The sequence below is a fragment of the Henckelia pumila genome, chromosome 4 (genome assembly GCF_033568475.1).
Source record: "Henckelia pumila isolate YLH828 chromosome 4, ASM3356847v2, whole genome shotgun sequence".
NCBI classification, from domain to species: domain Eukaryota; kingdom Viridiplantae; phylum Streptophyta; class Magnoliopsida; order Lamiales; family Gesneriaceae; genus Henckelia; species Henckelia pumila.
Window position 1 is genome coordinate 106,216,341 of NC_133123.1, and position 19,865 is coordinate 106,236,205.

Below are 19,865 nucleotides of genomic sequence, written 5' to 3' on the forward strand. Positions count from 1 at the left end.
CACATCCCGTACTTGTTGTATCTGGACACCCTATTCCATGGGGCAGGTCTGCGGCTGGATGAGGCAGGTGATTCCAGGAGAGCTTAGGCGATTGATGACGAGCAAGGATATCTGTCAAGGCTTTTGTATCTGATACGTTTGGGTTAATTCATTTGGGCATTCGATTTGATTGTATCTTTATTTAGGGATTTATTTATGCTTTTCCGCTGTTAATTCTGATGATTTATTATTTAAGTTAAATGCATGCTTAAGCCTCTGATTAGTAGGTAATCACGGTGTGGGTCACTACATTTATGGTATCAGAGCATGCATAGTAATCTTGGGATCTAGATTGTTGGAATTGGGTTTAACATTTTGATCATCGTATAGATGGCGAGACTTGGTGACGAAAGTATCCATAGTAGCGTGGATGGATGCTGGGGCGATCAGGACGATCAAGAGCATCGTCGGGTCGTCATCACCATCCCCATGATGATCATAGGAATTTTAGTATGCATAGATATTTGCATAACAAGGGGTTAGAGTTGTGCTGGTGATCAGTTCTAGGATTTCTCCTGAAACGATTCAGAAAGTTAGTGGTTTGACATAGTGTCTGAGATGACTCAGTGTTAGGGTCATTGGTTATTGATGATGGATTTTCATCATACATTCAGTGATAGATTATACCTGGTTCTGAGGACTATGCAGGATTGTTCAAGACGGGATAGGAAGCGCAACCTACGCCTGTGTTTTCTGGAAAGTTTATTCCAGAGAGGCTATTGGGGGAGGCTACCTCAGTCTTGATATTTTGCACAGATATAGCAAGGGGTATAATTACCAAAAAGGAATGTTCTTATGAATTTGATATTGGTACTGGATTAGTGCCAAGAGATTTGAACGCTATTGTCTGACTTTATCACAGATACAGATTTTAGTTTTCGTTGTCAGAATAGTCTTGTAAAGAATTCCTTGACAAGTGTACATTCTGGATGGATAGTTTTCGCAGGTGGTACTGGGGGAGAACCAGGAAATTCGATCAGTATTGTCTGGCCTTATCAGAGTTGCAGGTAGTGATCGGGGACATGATCAGCATGATGATTTGGGTTTCTTATTAAGTGATTGTAAGACTTATTTGGGTGGTTTCCATTATTGCTCTGGAAGTCTTTTGTACTTTAGACAGGTTATTGGAAAGTTAACCCAGTCTAGAGACCATGATGTTACTAGTAATTATTTGGATTCAGTGAGGTCTTGTAAAATGATATGAGAGAATAAAGAACTTGTTGTTCTTATTCAAGTCCATATCGGTACTTAATATGTATTTCGAGGACGAAATTATCTTAAGTGGGGGAGAATGTAGTAGCCCGGTTCCATTTTACAAGATTAAGTGATTTTAAACATGTTAAAAAATGACATATAATTTTAAAAGCGTCAAAACATGTTTAAGGAGTCATTATTTGGTGAAAATAAGTGGAAAATCAGATCTGGAACGTCCGAAAATTGTACGGTAGGTCCCGGGGGTCCAAAAATAAGTTCGGAAGGACCAAAACAGTTCGGATCACATGGACCAGTTTGGGCCCTCCGAACCAATTTAGAGCCCTCCGAACCACTTCGGGCTGTTCGAACCCAGTTCGGGCTGTCCGAACTCAACAGAGCCCAGGTGTCTAAATGGCTCGGACAAGTGGCAGTTCGGGCCGTCCGAACTCCGCCTATAAATAGGCCCTCCGAATTTCAGAATTTTCACACCAAATTTCATTTCTCTCTCGGTTCTTAGGATTTTCTAGGGGTTTTGGGGTGTTTCCAGCCTTCCTAGGATTGGTCCGAAGGTTGGCCAGGTGCTGCGGGGTTGCGGCGGAGCGGTGCCGAAGTTCTGGGGCAGTCGTCATCAGCGAGCTGGCGATGGACGCAGGTATAGTTTTGGCTCCTTATAGTAAATAGGGAGAATGTTATAGAGTAGTTAAGACTTTTAGAATAAGATTATAATGCATGAGTACTTTGAATTGTAGTGCAGATTATAGGCTTGGACATAGTGCTGGTCTAGCTTGCCTACTTTATAAGGTACAAAAGTATTATTCAAGATATCCAGATTGAGTATGCATGTATTATGTGTTTGCATGGATTATGTGATTGCATGTTTTATATACCTTTATATATATAGCATGTCACGACTGTATGTTGCATACATGGGCATATTGAGCCTGTATCCTTGCGATATCCGGTATTTGGATATTTATCCTGTCAGTAAATGGTTGGGCACAGGGACACGTGTTAGGTCACCAAAATCAGTTGGACGCGGATCTCGTGTTATGTCACTGATATTTGGTTGGACACGTGTACTTGTGTTAGGTCACCATCAGGGCTTCTGAGTATGTTGGTCACCTCTTGTAGCGACGGCTCAGCGTGGCACATACCAGGACTCAAATTTGTTCTTGATCAGATATTCTTGACCTCGTGTCTTGGTACACAGTTCACTTGCATACATGCACATATAATACCGTATACTCATACTCTCGTACTGAGCTTTTCATGCTCACGTCCTGTACTTGTTGTATCTGGACACCCTAGTCCATGGGACAGGTCTGCGACTGGATGAGGCAGGTGATTCCAGGAGAGCTTAGGCGATTGATGACCAGCAAGGATATCTATCAAGGCTTTTGTATCTGATACATTTGGGTTAATTCATTTGGGCATTCGATTTGGTTGTATCTTTATTTAGGGATTTATTTATGCTTTTCCATTGTTAATTCTGATGATTTATTATTTAAGTTAAATGCATGATTAAGTTTTTTATTATTAGGTGATCACGGTGCGGGTCACTACACAGTCAGTTGAGCAACAAGCAGTTGAAGGAACATCAACTGGCCAGACCTCTTATATCATTGAAAATATTCTTGTAGATGATCGAGGCCGGGAAATTGTAAATAATGTTGCTCCCAAGACTTGTCCAGCTCTTGAATCTCTAGTGCTTGTACTAGACGAAAACTCAGACCTTCGTAACATCTATGTGAGTCTGTCTGAGATCAACTCATCTTTGAATCAACTCAAAACTGGACACAACTACACTGCCATGGAGATTGCTCGGCTTAAGGAGAAGTGTTTCGAGATTTGTCCCTCATCAAAAAGGAGGTTAAGACTGTGTTTGTTAAATTAGAAACCCTGAGAACTAATTCTACAAATCAATTGCTTAACATTCAGGAGATTCTTTCAGAAACCATGAATATTGCCTCCCCTTTAATGTAATTAAATTGACTAAATATGTTTAAGATGGTAAAACATGATTAATAGAATTTAATATGATGAAAAAAGTGGAAAACGACTGTAGAATTTCCGAAATGGTCCGTTGGACAAAAGCGATGCAATTCGGAAGGTTCGAACTTGAACCAAGGGAGTTCAGAATATCCGAGCAGTTTGGATGGCAATGGTTGAGTTCGGATGCTGAGATTGAGAGTGAGTTCGAAGGATCCGAACTCAAGATCGGAAAGCCCGAATCCAGTTACACCAATTGACGTGTCAAGAATATAAGGACATGAGATTTCATGAAGATCGGATTTAGATTTGTGTTAGTGACTTGGTATTGTCTTGGTTTGTAGTGATGGACTGTAGATGCTTATATAGTGTTGAAACATAAATTATCAAAGTTTTGGTTTTCAAAAAATACTTAAGGAAAAATTAAGAGACTAAGTTAAGTAACTCAATAGACGAAGTTGGACAACTTAACTGAGTTACTCAATTAGACCAATCAGTCGAATTCAAGAAACAGTCTCACGCTTAACTGGATCATTACATGACTAAACTATGACGATTGAAGTTAAGGGAAGATTCTAGACAGAACTTAGTAGTGGAAATGAAGACTAGAAATAACAACTGAACTCAACACCTTGACTGAACCATAACTGGAAGATTTTTTCGATTAGTCAAGGGTGCTCAACTGAATTTTAGGCCAACTGACACTTATAAATTATATTCAAGAAATTCAATTTCTATCACTGAACATTCCATAAACAATCATGGTCCTTCAGATTTTAATTGTTATAATTATGGAAAAAGACAAAACACTGTAGACGACGTCGCAACAATGTTAGTGCGCAGATATGTACTATGTTTCAAAGTTTGTATCCAAGACTTATGTAACGCCCGGAATTATTTAAAGAATAGTTAATTTGGGAATATTTGGAGTTTTGATTTAAATTCTAATATTCTTAAATTGATTAGGATTGAATTTGAATGAATTGAGTAATTGAGGACTGAATTGCAATTTTTGAACTCTTGAGGGGCTAAAGTGCAAATTGTATTTAACTTATCAGAATAGTGGAGGTTGCTCAGCATGCACGTGTACAATTTATATGACTTATCAGATTTCTCAAAGTTGAAGGAGGAAGAACCGAGAGCAGAATTTCCAAATTTGATCTTCATCTTCATTGTCACATATCTTGAGCTACGGTTGTCCGATTTCGATTCCGAAAGATGTTTTGGAATCCTCTTTACAAGACCTTCGATTTGATGTAAGTTTCTTCTTTGTTACTCAAGGTTTGATGGTTCGAAAATGACAGATATCAGCAGCTGGTATTGAATTGATGTTATGGATCTTCTATCTTTGATAATCTTGAGATTTGATTGAAGATTGAATTGTATATCTTGTTCTTATGATTTCTTAGCTGTGATTCACTCTATACACCTGCTGATATTTTGGTTTAGAGGTTGAACAATTGATATGAATGTTAGAAATGATATAGAGATTTGCGGGAATCGCCGAGTTATACCGAAATGCCGTCGAACTTTTGAATTGGAGTGATTTGCTATCATTCTTCAGCTTAGAAGTGGATGAGCTCTTAGCTGATGATTCTTTGCTTGTTATGTTGTTTTTTTAGTGCTTGAACAGGACATTTCAATTGATTAATCTCAACTTCGAAACCGATAGACGATAGCACAAGGTTGGTAGAGTTTCCTTTGGCATTCTTGTTGAAGTTTGGGGTTGATCTTGAGCAGATTTTGAGTTGTGCTTGGTGCTTGATATTGTACAACTTTTGACAAGTTTGAAGACCTCCTAGACATCACATTTGAAAGGTAAAAGTGGACTACAATTTGATTGGGATTATAACTCGAGATGGTTTGTATCGAGTTCCCTCAATTCACATACTTGTTTGTTTAAGTGCTCTTATGTGCTTTCTTTTGATTATTTGAATAAGTTCTTGATATAATGAATGCCCTGATTATGTTACATGTTACATTCATCTTGATGACTTATTCCCTTGAGTTTGAAATGAACGGACACGTTCGAATAGACGATTTGAGGGATTGTATATGTATGGCCTGGGTGGTTGTTTGAGCCTAGCGTCTGAGCTGCATATATAATGGCTTCAAAGTCTAGAGGAGTAAGATAGTAGCCCCACCTCGATAGGGTGTGTCGGTGGATTAGCTATGATATCTTCTTCTCGGGATCCCAATTGATGAATGATGAAAAGAACCTTGTTTTGAAAGCATGCATTGTATTTATTTCTATATCATGATTGTGATATTGATTATGCATGTTTAGTTGCTTTTACTGGGAAATCTATTTCTTACCGGAGTTATCCGGCTATTGTTTTGTTGTATGTGTCATTGCAATAGGAGGAAGTGGAATCGGGCAAAGGCGGACTTAAAGAACAAGGGATGAAATCAATATAGCGTGAGGATCCGAGTTAGGAGTTATGTGTGCTGTCATGAAGTTTAATGAGTCTTAATCATGATCATGTTTAAAGATACTTGTACAAGACTTGTAGATGATCTAGTTAAGGTCTTGTTGTTGTATTTAGAACTTGAGAAATGATGTAACTACTTGATTCCATCAGGATGTATCTTGATTTTGATATATGACAATGATCTTGCATGTTTATGATATTATGTTGATGTAGTAAAGCTTTGGATTGGTTTATTACTAGCATTTAAAGCATGTTGGAATGCATGGTAGTTGTTATGCTTGATTTCATCATGTCTAGACTTTGGTAGGAATTGATCTTGAATCAAAGGGATGCATGAACTCAAGTTTTGAACAGCAGCAGAGTGCAGCCAAATTTCTGGCCGATTGGCCTGCGCACGGGCGAGCTACTGCTCGCGCGCGCGCGGGCCAAGCCAGGGGGCCTCGGTCCCATTGGCTTGCGCGCGCGCGAGGGGTGATGCCCGCGCGTGCGCAGGGCAATTTATTTTAAAAAAAAAATTTTTTTTTTTTATTCTTTTGTTTAGACTTTGATTATTGTCTAACATGGTTTAATAATGATTAATGAGATTAATGAGAGATTAGAACTCGGGTCATCACAACTTACAACACAAGGCAACGAGATTTTATTGCGAGGAACATATAGATTTATAAGTATTTATGACCGTTGCAGACCAATGTCCATAAATAGGCTTGAAGATCAATTGAAGGAGCCTCTCCAACAGTCCCACATTCTAAGCTATTTGTGTTATCAAGATTTCAGTCGAGCTTACAAAAATCTCAAGTTTACAGAACTCAAAGTAGCACACTCATTCAAGTATATATTTGATCATTAAGGATCATCTTGCGCTAGGTTTTTCTAGTGTTTTATTCACACTTGTGATATCAGTCAAGGACTCATCTTTTTATTGAGTTCTATCATGAGTTTCAATTAAGGTAGTTGATAAGTGCAATTTATTGCACTTATATTCATAGATTTTATCTTAGATCTTGTTGTTTCTCGAACGATACTATGTGTTTTGTTTGTGTTTTTTTTTGTTTTTTGGAGGCGGGGCAATTAAGAGGTTTTATGTCGCATAAGGAGTGTAAAAGAACCAAAAATGGTGGTGGGAAGTGAAACGACCCAAAAACTACTACTAATTTTTTTTTAACAAATATACTTTATATTTTAATTTATTTCTTTACTATAAAATAATATTAATACATATATACATGCCCATACATATATATATCATACTTAAAAATAACTTTACTTAATTTAAAATACATGTACACAATAAATACAATAAAAGTACATGCATGCAATTAAATACTTAAAATTAATTACTAAATATTCATTTATAAAAACTACATAACGAAATTTGTAAATAATAGTTCTACACCAAAATCCATGCAAACATTAAAATAAATAATTAAATTTAACATCCATGCATATACTAAAAATCTAAAATAATAAAACAAGTGCTGAATTGAGTGTTCTAAATCTCAACATAAAAATTACCCTAGAGCAATGGTCACGGGTACTAGCTGTCTGGATGCTCATACGCCCTCGCCGCCAGTTGGGACCACATTCTCTTCATTATTCTCATGCTCACCTGCACCATTTAAATCTAGTGAGCCTAGAGGCTCAGCATGTTCTATTCTTATGTAACAACATGAAACCACACACAAACACACATCATATAAAATATGTGAATATAACTATACGTTCATGATCTTAAAATTATATGCATATAAACATAAAATAAATAATTATACTGCTTTATCATCATGCTAAAACATATATCATCATACTTAATAACTCTCATAAAACGACATAACATGATTTCTTAGTTCTCAACAGGTCGTATCCATGTCGCTGGCTTCATACAAAGCGATTGATCAATCTTAAAACAACGTACACGACGGTGGGGTTTCTACCTCTGTGCTGCCACTTCACCAGCCCTCTCAGCTGGATCCATAAGCTCATCATACATAAACATCATTAGGAAGGTCACCGGGCCCGGGTATCCCGGCCTCCAGCCACATCACTTTCTACCTTCACTTCAACTTCTATAAAAAATATATTTTTCTTAACATGAATTTAAACTTATCATAAAAATTCTTACATGATGCATGAACTTGAAAATTCTTACTTATTTCTTTATTTTCATGAAAATTTGCCCGTAAATATATATTTAATTTATTTTCTTAAAAATCATACTTATATATCTAATAAAAATGCATGCATGAATTAAATATATATTTATGGACATTTATTTTTTCAAGGACTTGTTCGAGCTGGTGACCACTTGACTTAAACCCAAAAATTTCTAGACTAGCCCAATAAGTCTTAAGCCCAACATGACCTGGCCCTTTAATTTTCATGGACCCCCACGTCCAAGGAAAACTAATGGGCTCATTTAAAATATTAATTAAGCCCATTAAACTATTTAACTTAAAATTAATCCAATAAATTATTAACTAGTTCATTATCCTAGGGATTAGACCGTTAAAATTACTAAACCCGACACAACTTGGCCCAATAATTCTTGTGGAGCACGCGGCCCATGATAAATTAGTGGACTTACTTCATTAATTATTTAAGCCCATACTTAATATTAAATTAGTCTAATTAATTAATTAAGTCAAACCCAAACCCATTAATTATTAACTGAATCTGTTATTTAATTTAAAATAAAAATAACCGAGCCCAACTAATATAACCCGAACCCGGACCAAACTAAATTGGTCCATTATATTTTAGACCCGACCCAGACCAGAAAAGCCGAGCCCGGCCTGCCAAAACACCAGACACAACCCTAGCTTACCTCTCCCTAAGCCCAACTCGAGGCAGCCCTGAGCGGCATCAGAAAATCTGATCGTGCCGCCTGCTCATGCCACCTTTGGCCGTGAAACCACCTTCCATAATTAGCCAACAACCATACAGTTCTAACCCAATAAATTTGACCTTAAATCAAGCCCTGTAGGAGGAGAACAAACCAAAACAACAGAGCCCCTATGCTGTTGTACATGCAGAACGCAACCGCTGACTTCCGGCCGTTCGGAAGCCCATATCCGGCCCCACCGGCAGGAGCACCACCTGGAAAACCTTTTACAAAGGTCTTGGGGTTATAAATCAACTAGAACCAACCTAAAACCCATCATGTGGACCAAGAACGAGCCCTCGCACGCAAACCGCTCAGTTTGCGTCTAATCCCACGTCCAGCATGAACCTAGCCCAAACCAACGACTAAAGCCACTGAACCATCATCCAACCACGACCCTAGGGACCCTATATCAACCCTCAACCCATTGGTCAGCAAGCTAGAACAATCCATGACAGAAAAACGTGAGAAAATTGATTCATAAGCCTGTAGGTTCTATGCATGTTCATGAATGTTCTTCATTAAAACCACATACATCATGCAAGATCATAATTTTCATGCTAAAATCAGAATAATATGACTTAAATGGTGTTCAAGAAGGGATTCAAACGTGCCTTTGCGTTATTTACTCTCGAATTTACGTTACCGACGCGTAGATTGATCTTCGGAACGAACGGATCTTCAAACCAAGTTAAAAACCTTCAAACTATGGGTATGGTGGCTGCTAATGATGGAAGGTGTCTGATGAAGGTGGCAGCTAAGTGTTTTATCGTGAGATTGGAGTGGTTTAGGTTAGGATTTTTAATGTAAAATTATACTAGATAATTAATTAGTTAAAATACTATAATAAAATATATTTTTAAAACTCATAAATACACTAACTAATCTGATAATAAACATAATCCCGAAATAAGGAATAAATTGATTTTTAAAAGTTCTTAAAAGTCATTAAAATGGCTTAATTTGGGGAAAAATGGAATACTATACATATATAGTTAAAAATACTAAAATTTTCATGAAATAATACCTTAAAATAATATTTTATAGTCTATAAAATCCCATAAAATATTTTGGATGAAAGTCCAACATTTCGTTCGTCCACGGTCCCGCCTACACGATCGTAAAATAACTTTTTTCAAATAAATTCATAAATTGCAACAAAATGGGTTAAATGCCGTAATAACATTTAAAAATACAGATAAATCACATAATTCACATAATAACACATAAAAGTCATTTAACACCTTTTTACTTTATTTTAAAATTATTAAATCCTCTATTTATGCATGCGGATTTACGTAGAAAATTTTCGGACGTTACAATTCTCTCCCCCTTAAATGAAATTTCGTCCTCGAAATTTGATTTAACTTAGTCGTCTAATGGCACATGACTAAAAGTTTTCAAAAAATTTTCAAACTTAAATCCCAAAAACATAAGTTAATTTGCATACCTAAAATTTAACTTAAATCTCAAAAATCCTAACTTGTCAAACTTAAATATAAAAACCATAACTTAATCTATAAATTTAAATGTCAAACTTACATCTCATAATTTATCAAACTTAGTTTTCTAAGCGTAGATCATTCTAGTCATCCTCGTGTGTAATATGTCTCAGAGGCATACTGTAATTTCCATAAATTCCCCACGTAACCGCATTGCATAACTAAGTGTTTTTTTTAAACTTTAAGACTGTCATAACTTAAAATTCTCATTTTCATAAATCATTAAAACAAAAATCATGTGTCCCATGCATAAAACATAATTTAAAACATTTAAAACTTACAGACTGGCAGTGCGGGTTCTGAGCTCTGTGTAGCAGGCTAGTCTCCCTCCAAGGAACCTGACTCTGATACCAAATGAAACGACCCAAAAACTACTACTAATTTTTTTTTAAAAAAATATACTTTATACTTTAATTTATTTATTTACTATAAAATAATATTAATACATATATACATGCCCATACATATATATATCATACATAAAAATAACTTTACTTAATTTAAAATACATGTAAACAATAAATACAATAAAAGTACACACATGCAATTAAATACTTAAAATTAATTACTAAATATTCTTTTATAAAAATTCCATAACGAAATTTGTAAATAATAATTCTACACCAAAATCTATGCAAACATTAAAATAAATAATTAAATCTAACATACATGCATATACTAAAAATCTAAAATAATAAAACATGTGCGGAATTGAGTGTTCTAAATCTCAACATAAAAATTATCTTAGAGCAATGGTCATGGGTGCCAGCTGTCTGGATGCTCATACGCCCTCGCCGCCAGTCGGAACCACATTCTCTTCATTATTGTCATGCTCACCTGCACCATTTAAATCTAGTGAGCCTAGAGGCTCAACACGTTCTATTCTTATGTAACAACATGAAACGACACACAAGCACACATCATATAAAATACGTGAATATGCCTGATCTTAAAATTATATGCATATAAACATAAAATAAATAATTATACTGCTTTATTATCATGCTAAAATATATATCATCATACTTAATAAATCTTATAAAACGACATAACATGATTTCTAAGTTCTCAACAGGTCGTATCCATGTCGGTGGTTTCATACTAAGCGATTGATCAATCTTAAACCAACGTACGCGGCGGTGGGGTTTCCACCTCTGTGCTGCCACTTCACCAGCCCTCTCAGCTGGATCCATAAGATCATCATACATAAACATCATTAGGAAGGTCATCGGGACCGGGTATCCCGGCCTCCAACCACATCACTTTCCACCTTAACTTCAACTTCCATAAAAATTATATTTTTCTTAACATGAATTTAAACTTATCATAAAAATTCTTACATGATGCATGAACTTGAAAATTCTCACTTATTTCTTTATTTTCATGAAAATTTGCCCGTAAATATATATTTAATTTATTTTCTTAAAAATCATACTTATATATCTAATAAAAATGCATCAATGAATTAATATATATTTACGGACATTTATTTTTTCAAGGACTTGTTCGAGCTGGTGACCACTTGACTTAAACCAAAAAATTCCTAGACTGGCCCAATAAGTCTTAAGCCCAACATGACCTGACCCATTAATTCTCATGGACCCCTAGGTCCATGGCAAACTAATGGGCTCATTTAAAACATTAATTAAGCCCATTAAACTATTTAACTTAAAATTAATCTAATAAATTATTAACTAGTTCATTATCCTAGGGATTAGACCGTTAAAATTACTAAACCCGACACAACTTGGACCAATAATTCTCATGGATCACGCGACCCATGAAAAATTAGTGGACTTACTTCATTAATTATTTAAGCCCATACTTAATATTAAATTAGTTTAATTAATTAACTAAGTCAAGCCCAAACCCATTAATTATTAACTTAATCTCTTATTTAATTTAAAATAAAAATACCCGAGCCCAACTAAAATAACATGGACCCGGACAAAACTAACATAGTCCATTATATTTTAGACCCGACCCAGACCCGAAAAGCCGAGCCCGGCCTGCCAAAACACCAGACACAACCCTAGCTTACCTCTCCCTAAGCCCAACTCGAGGCAGCCCTGAGTGGCTTCAGAAAATCTGATCGTGCCGCCTGCTCAGACCACCTTTGGCCGTGAAACCACCTCCCATACTTAGCCAACACCCAGACGGTTCTAACCCAACAAATTTGACCTTAAACGGAGCCTGTAGAAGGAGAACGAACCAAAACAACAAAGCCCCTCTGCTGCTGTACGTGCAGAACGCGACTGCTGACTTCCGGCCGTTCGGCTGCCAATATCCGGCCACCACCGGCAGAAGCACCACCTGTAAAACCTTTCCAAAGGTCCTGGGGTTATAACTCAACTAGAACCAACCTAAAACTCGTCCTGTGGACCAAGAACGAGCCCTCGCACGCAAACCGCTCAGTTTGCGTCTAAACCCGCGTCCAACAAGAACCTAGCCCAAACCAACGATTAAAGCCACTGAACCATCATCCAACCACGACCATAGGGACCCTATATCAACCCTCAACCCGTTAGTCAGCAATCTAGAACAATCCATGACAGAAAATTGTGAGAAAATTGATTCATAAGCCTTAAAAACGTAGGTTCTATGCATGTTCATGAATGTTCTTCATTAAAACCACATACATCATGCAAGATCATAATTTTCATGCTAAAATCAGAATAATATGACTTAAATGGTATTCAAGAAGGGATTCAAACGTGCCTTTGCGTTATTTACGCTCGAATTTATGTTACCGATGCGTAGATTGATCTCCGGGACGAACGGATCTTCAAACCCAGTTAAAACCTTCAAGCTATGGGTATGGTGGCTGCTACTGATGGAGGGTGTCTGATGAAGGTGATGAAGGTGGCGGCTAAGTGTTTTATCGTGAGATTGGAGTGGTTTAGGTTAGGATTTTTAATGTAAAATTATAATAGATAATTAATTAGTTAAAATACTATAATAAAATATATTTTTAAAACTCATAAATACACTAACTAATCTGATAATAAAAATAATACCAAAATAATAAATAAATAGATTTTTAAAAGTTCTTAAAAGTCATTAAAATGGCTTAATTTGGGAAAAAATTGAATACTGTTGTGAAAAAGTAAAAATTTACAGTAAAAAGTAAATACTCCAAAAACTCAAAATATATCAAACTCTACACTTTATAATATTTTTCTCTCAACTCGATTGTATTTTTCATCACAAATGAAGACCTATTTATAGATTCACATTTGAGATTAGTCCAAAAATTAATACATCATCATCTACATCATCACACACTAATTTTTCAAATTTTACAACTCAATATTCAATATTCACTATTCAACATAATAATAATATATTTTTCAACACTTCCCCTTGTGATGATGATCGTGATATGATGATTGTCTTCATTACGTGTTTTATACTGCCTCGTTAAAAACTTTACTAGAAAAAACCCAGTGGGATAAAAACCATAGCAAGGAAAAAATAGTGCAGCCACGTAAACTCCCCCTCATGTTAACACGAGTGATTCTTCACATATTCCGTAGATTGCGCATCCCAATGTTGTATATATGATTTCTGAATATCGTCGTGGGTAGTGCTTTTTTGAAGAGATCTGATGAGTTCTCACTTGATTGAATGTAACAGATATCAATATCTTTATTCTTCTCAAGCTCTTGAGTGTAGGCAAAGAATTTTGGGGGGATATGTTTGGTTCTATCACTTTTGATATATCCTTCTTTCATTTGAGCAATACATGCAACATTATCTTCATATAGTGTCACAGACTTCTTGTCTACTGTCAATCCACACGATATTTGAATATGTTTGGTCATTGAATTTAACCACACATATTCACGACTTGCTTCATGTAATGCAATAATCTCGGCGTGATTTGATGAAGTTGTTACGAGTGTTTGTTTCTGTGAACGCCAAGAAATTGCGGTGCCTCCACGAGTAAATACATATCCGATTTGGGAACGTGCCTTATGTGGATCAGATAAATATCCAGCATCAGCATAACTAATGATACTTTGATTGGTGTCTTTTGAGTACAAAAGTCCCAAATCTGTCGTTCCTCGTAGATAACGGAATATATGTTTAATTCCATTCCAGTGCCTCTTTGTTGGATATGAACTGAATCTTTCCAATAAATTTATAGCAAAAGATATATCAGGTCTAGTGCAATTTGCAAGATACATAAGGGCACCAATGGCACTTAGATATCGTACTTCTGGACCAAGAATAACTTCATCATCTTCACATGGACGGAATGGATCCTTTTCTATGTTTAATGATCTTACAATCATTGGAGTACTTAATGGATTTGATTTATCCATATTAAAATGTTTAAGGATCTTTTCTGTATAATTTGCCTGGTGAACAAAAATTCCATATTCCTTTTATTCGATTTGCAAACCCAGACAATACTTGGTTTTTCCAAGATCCTTCATTTCGAATTCTTCCTTCAAGTACATCATAACTTCTTGAATTTATTTATTCGTTCCAATGATGTTTAAATCATCAACATATACAGCAATAATTACACATCCGGATGTTGTTTTCTTGATGAAAACACAAGGGCATATTGGATCATTTACATATCCCTTTTTCATCAAGTGCTCACTTAGCCGATTATACCACATTCGGCCGGATTGCTTTAACCCATATAATGATCTTTGCAATTTTACAGAATAAAATTCTCTGGGTTTTGAACTTTGTGCTTTAGGCATCTTAAATCCTTCAGGGATTTTCATATATATATCACTATCAAGTGATCTGTATAAGTAAGCTGTAACAACATCCATAAGACACATTTCCAAATTTTCAGACACTGCCAAACTAATCAAATATCAAAACGTAATTGCATCCATAACAGGAGAATACGTTTCTTCATAATCAATTCCAGGCCTTTGAGAAAAACCTTGTGCAACAAGTCTAGCTTTATATCTGACTATTTCATTTTTCTCATTTCGCTTTCGAATAAATATCCATTTGTATCTAACAGGTTTTATACCTTCAGGTGTGAGGACTATAGGTCAAAAAACATTACGTTTATTCATCGAATCCAATTCAACCTGGATGACATCTTTCCATTTGGCCCAATCATGACGAGTTTTACATTCACCAAAAGATTTTGGTTCGTGATCCACTTTTCATTTATGATATCACAAGCCACATTATAAGAAAATATCTCATCAATATCTTCTATGTCTTTTCGATTCCATATTTTTCCAGTATTAATATAATTGATAGAGATTTCACGATTCTCGTCAGTTTGTGGTTCTGACAGAACATTTTCATCATCAGGTGTTTCTTCTGGAACATCATTTTCTATTTTATGATCATCGTGCTTCTCTATGCCTTTTCTTTTCCGAGGATTTTTATCCTTGGAACCGACTGGCCTTCCACGCTTCAAGCGTTTTATGACATCATGAGTGTCTTCAATTTGTTTCTTTGGAATTTCAATTCGAGCAGGAGCATTTACAACATGTATATATGATTTTGTTACCCCTTTTGTGTCTGCAAATGCATCTGGCATTTGATTTGCAATTATTTGCAAGTGCACAATTTGCTGTACATCTTTCTCACATTGTTTGGTCCTTGGATCCAAATGTAACAATGATGGTACATACCATGTGATTTCTTTTTCGATGTGTTTCTTTTCTCCCCCTAACATTGGGAAGATTTCTTCATTAAAATGATAATCAGCAAAGCGTGCTGTAAACACATCGCCTGTCTGAGGCTCAAGATATCGAATGATTGATGGACTATCATAACCGATATAAATACCGATTTTTCTTTAAGGACCCATTTTTGATCGTTGAGGTGGTGCAATAGGCACATACACCATACATCCAAAAATTCTCAGATGAGAAATATTTGGTTCTTTACCAAATGCAAGCTGCAATGGGGAGAATTTATGATATGCACTTGGTCTGATGCAAATTAATGCCGCAGCATGTAAAATTGCATGTCCCCATATAGAAATGGGGAGTTTTGTTCTCATAATCATTGGTCTAGCAATCAGTTGTAGACGTTTAATCAATGATTCAGATAATCCATTCTGCGTATGAACATGAGCAACAGGATGTTCAACAGTAATTCTCATTGACATACAATAGTCATTGAAAGTTTGGGAAGTAAATTCTCCAGCATTATCAAGTCTTATTTTATTGATTGTATAATCGGGAAATTGATTCCGCAATTTTATTATTTGAGCCATTAATCTTGCAAATGACACATTCCGAGTTGACAATAAGCATACATGTGACCATCTGCTAGAGACATCGATCAATACCATATAATATCAAAATGGTCCACATGGTGGATGAATTGGCCCACAAATATCACCCTGAATGCGTTCAAAAAATATGAGTGATTCTGTTTGGATTTTTGCTGGCGATTGTCTTATGATAAATTTTCCAAGAGAACATGCTTTACATTGAAACTTATTATTCTGAAAGATCTTCTGGTCTTTCAATGGATGACCATGTGAATTTTCAATAATTATTCGCATCATTATTGAACCAAGATGTCTCAATCGATCATGCCAATTTGTTAATATTGAAGAACTATTAACCACCATATTTGATTCGATTGGACTTATATGTGTATAATGCAATCCAGTAGGAAGCATTGATAATTTTTCAACCGCATATTTCTTTCCTGATTTATATGTGGTAAGACACATATATTTTCGATTTCCATCAGTTATCGTCTCAGTATCATATCCATGAGAATGTATGTCATTAAAACTCAAAAAATTTCTTTTCGATTGTGGTGAATATAAAGCATCATTTATCAGAAATTTTGTACCATTTGGTAACAAAAATTGTGCTTTACCACAACCTTCAATCAAGTCTACATGACCTGATATTGTATTCACCATTGTTTTTGTTGGTTTTATTTCCAAGAAATATCTTTCATCTCGTATAATAGTGTGCGTTGTACCACTATCCGGTATGCAAATTTCCATGATATTATTTCCATGTTTGCTCATAGAATTTTCCATATCAAACTTCACAAAAATGCAATAAAAAAAATTAAGTACAATACAAATGCAAAATATAACATGCTTTATAATACAATAATTCATTAAAAATACAAATTTGTTACAATCTAGTCTCACCAATCTTTTAATCAATGTCTTAGAAATCATTCAAAAAATCTGCAGCATTGAAACTAGTTGAACCAATTAAATGGTCACTATTTTCAACAAAATTGGTCTCTTTTCCTTTCCCCTTTGTCGATTCTTTATAGAGCTTACATAGGTGCTCAGGGGTTCGACAAATATGTGACCAATGTCCTGGAGTGCCACATCTATAGCAAACACTCTCAGTTCTTTTTGAGTGATTTTCATTTTCACTCGTATTTTCATGCTGCTTTTTTGGTGGGTGGTTCGTGACGTTCTTTTGAGATAAGTTATTGAAGTAACTATCTCGATTATTTTCATATCCACGGCCGCGACCACGACTGCGATCATTTTTACGTCCACGCCCACGCCCACGTCCTCGACCTCATCCACGACCAAAATCTGGTCTATGCCTTTGATTTTGGTTTTCATTTTTAATTACGACATTTGCTTCTGGAAATGCCGTTGATCCAGTGGGTCGGGATTGATGATTTCTTACTAACAATTCGTTGTTCTTTTCCGCCACAAAAAAGCATGCGATTAGTTCAGAATATCTCAAAAATCCACGCCTCTATACTGTTGTTGTAGAGTTATATTTGATGCGTGGAATGTGGAAAATATTTTTTCAAGCATTTCCATTTCAGTAATAAAATGCCCACAAAATTTAAATTGCGAGACTATTCGATACATCGCAGAATTGTAATCGCTGACTTTTTTAAAGTCTTGGAATCTCAACGTATTCCATTCATCATGGGCGGTCGGGAGTATTACTTCCCTTATATGCTCAAATCTTTCTTTCAGCCCTTTCCATAAAATCATTGGGTCTTTTTCTGTGAGATACTCACATTTCAGTCCATCATCAAGATGTCTACGTAAGAAAATCATAGACTTTGCTTTTTCTTGTGAGGATGATATATTATTTTCTTTGATGGTATCACTTAGACCCAATGACTCAAGATGCATCTTTACATCGAGAGTCCATGACATATAATTATTTCCAGTGATATCGAGCACAACAAATTCAATATTTGCCAAATTTGACATTGTGGTACTAGAAAAATAACAATGTAATTTATTAGTTAATTTCCATTAATATGACAATACCAAATAATGAAAGAACGAAGATTACAAGTGCATGTATAAATAGAGAAAAAATATGTGATGGAAAATCGTTGGTGAGTACAAAACTCGTGAGCATGATGATCATAATCGTTATGAAAAATAGCCTTAGAAATGCCATCATATTCATCTTCGAAAAATCAAGGAGAAATTATTTTGAGATAAAAAGTTAATTTGGTATGATTGAAAATGAGTTTGAGTGAACATATTTATAGGGCAAAAACTAGCTGTTTGTTACCGTTGGGGTAAGAAAAATCGAGTATATGTTGAATAAAAATTCGTGATAATCATGTGATACATATAATGATAATCATAATTAAATAATTATGTGTATCATATCACATTATTATAAGATCGGTGTCATAGACAACCTTTTATATAATATTATGAAATTATACCAATATAGTTAGTATAAAGTCAGGTATAGTATATCATATCACATTATTATAAGATCGGTGTCATAGACAACTTTTTATATAATAACATGAAATTATACAAATATGATTATATTGTTTAAGAACCTTAGAGGCTTTTATACTTGTCGTATCCCTTACTGGGAGTGTGGGATGTCGTCTTAACATCCTCCCAGGATTTATAACAAGTTTTTGAAAAAAAAAACTTATTTTTTTTTATAACATGATATTATATATTAATATATCACAATAAAAATATATAAACAGTAAAATAAAAATTCTTACTTGTTGAATATTTTTGACTTCTTCTTGTATTTTGGAGCGTCAAAAATTATAGAGAACCTTCGAGCGATCGTGCTGATAATGTGTTGTGAAAAAGTAAAAATTTACGGTAAAAAGTAAATACTCCAAAAAACTCAAAATATATCAAACTCTACACTTTATAATATTTTTCTCTCAACTCAATTGTATTTTTCATCACAAATAAAGAACTATTTATAGATTCACATTTGAGATTAGTCCAAAAATTAATACATCATCATCTACATCATCACACACTAATTTTCCAAATTTTACAACTCAATATTCAATATTCAATATTCAACATAATAATATATTTTTCAACAAATACTATACATATATACTTAAAAATACTAAAATTTTCACGAAATAATACCTTAAAATAATATTTTAAATTCTATAAAATCCCATTAAATATTTTGGATGAAATTCCAACATTTCGTTCGTCCACGGTCCCGCCTACGCGATCGCAAAATAACTTTTCTCAAATAAATTCATAAATTGCAACAAAAGGGGTTAAATGCCATAATAACAATTAAAAATGCAGATAAATCACATAATTCACATAATAACACATAAAAGTAATTTAAAACCTTTTTACTTTATTTTAAAATTATTAAATCCCCTAGTTATGCATGCGGATTTACGTAGCAAATTTTCGGACGTTACAGGAAGTGAAATGAAAGAAAAGAAGAAAAGCTCAAGAAAGTTGAGATCAGCAATCCAAGTGTACCCGCGTGATTCAGAAGTGCCCCTGCGCCAGTGCAGCGCCCCTGTGCCGATCTCTCATCACCCCTGTGCCTCTTCTTTGAAACTCTCTCATTAATTGATAGTTGTTATTAATTTACTTCTTGATTTTATTAGAACAATTTT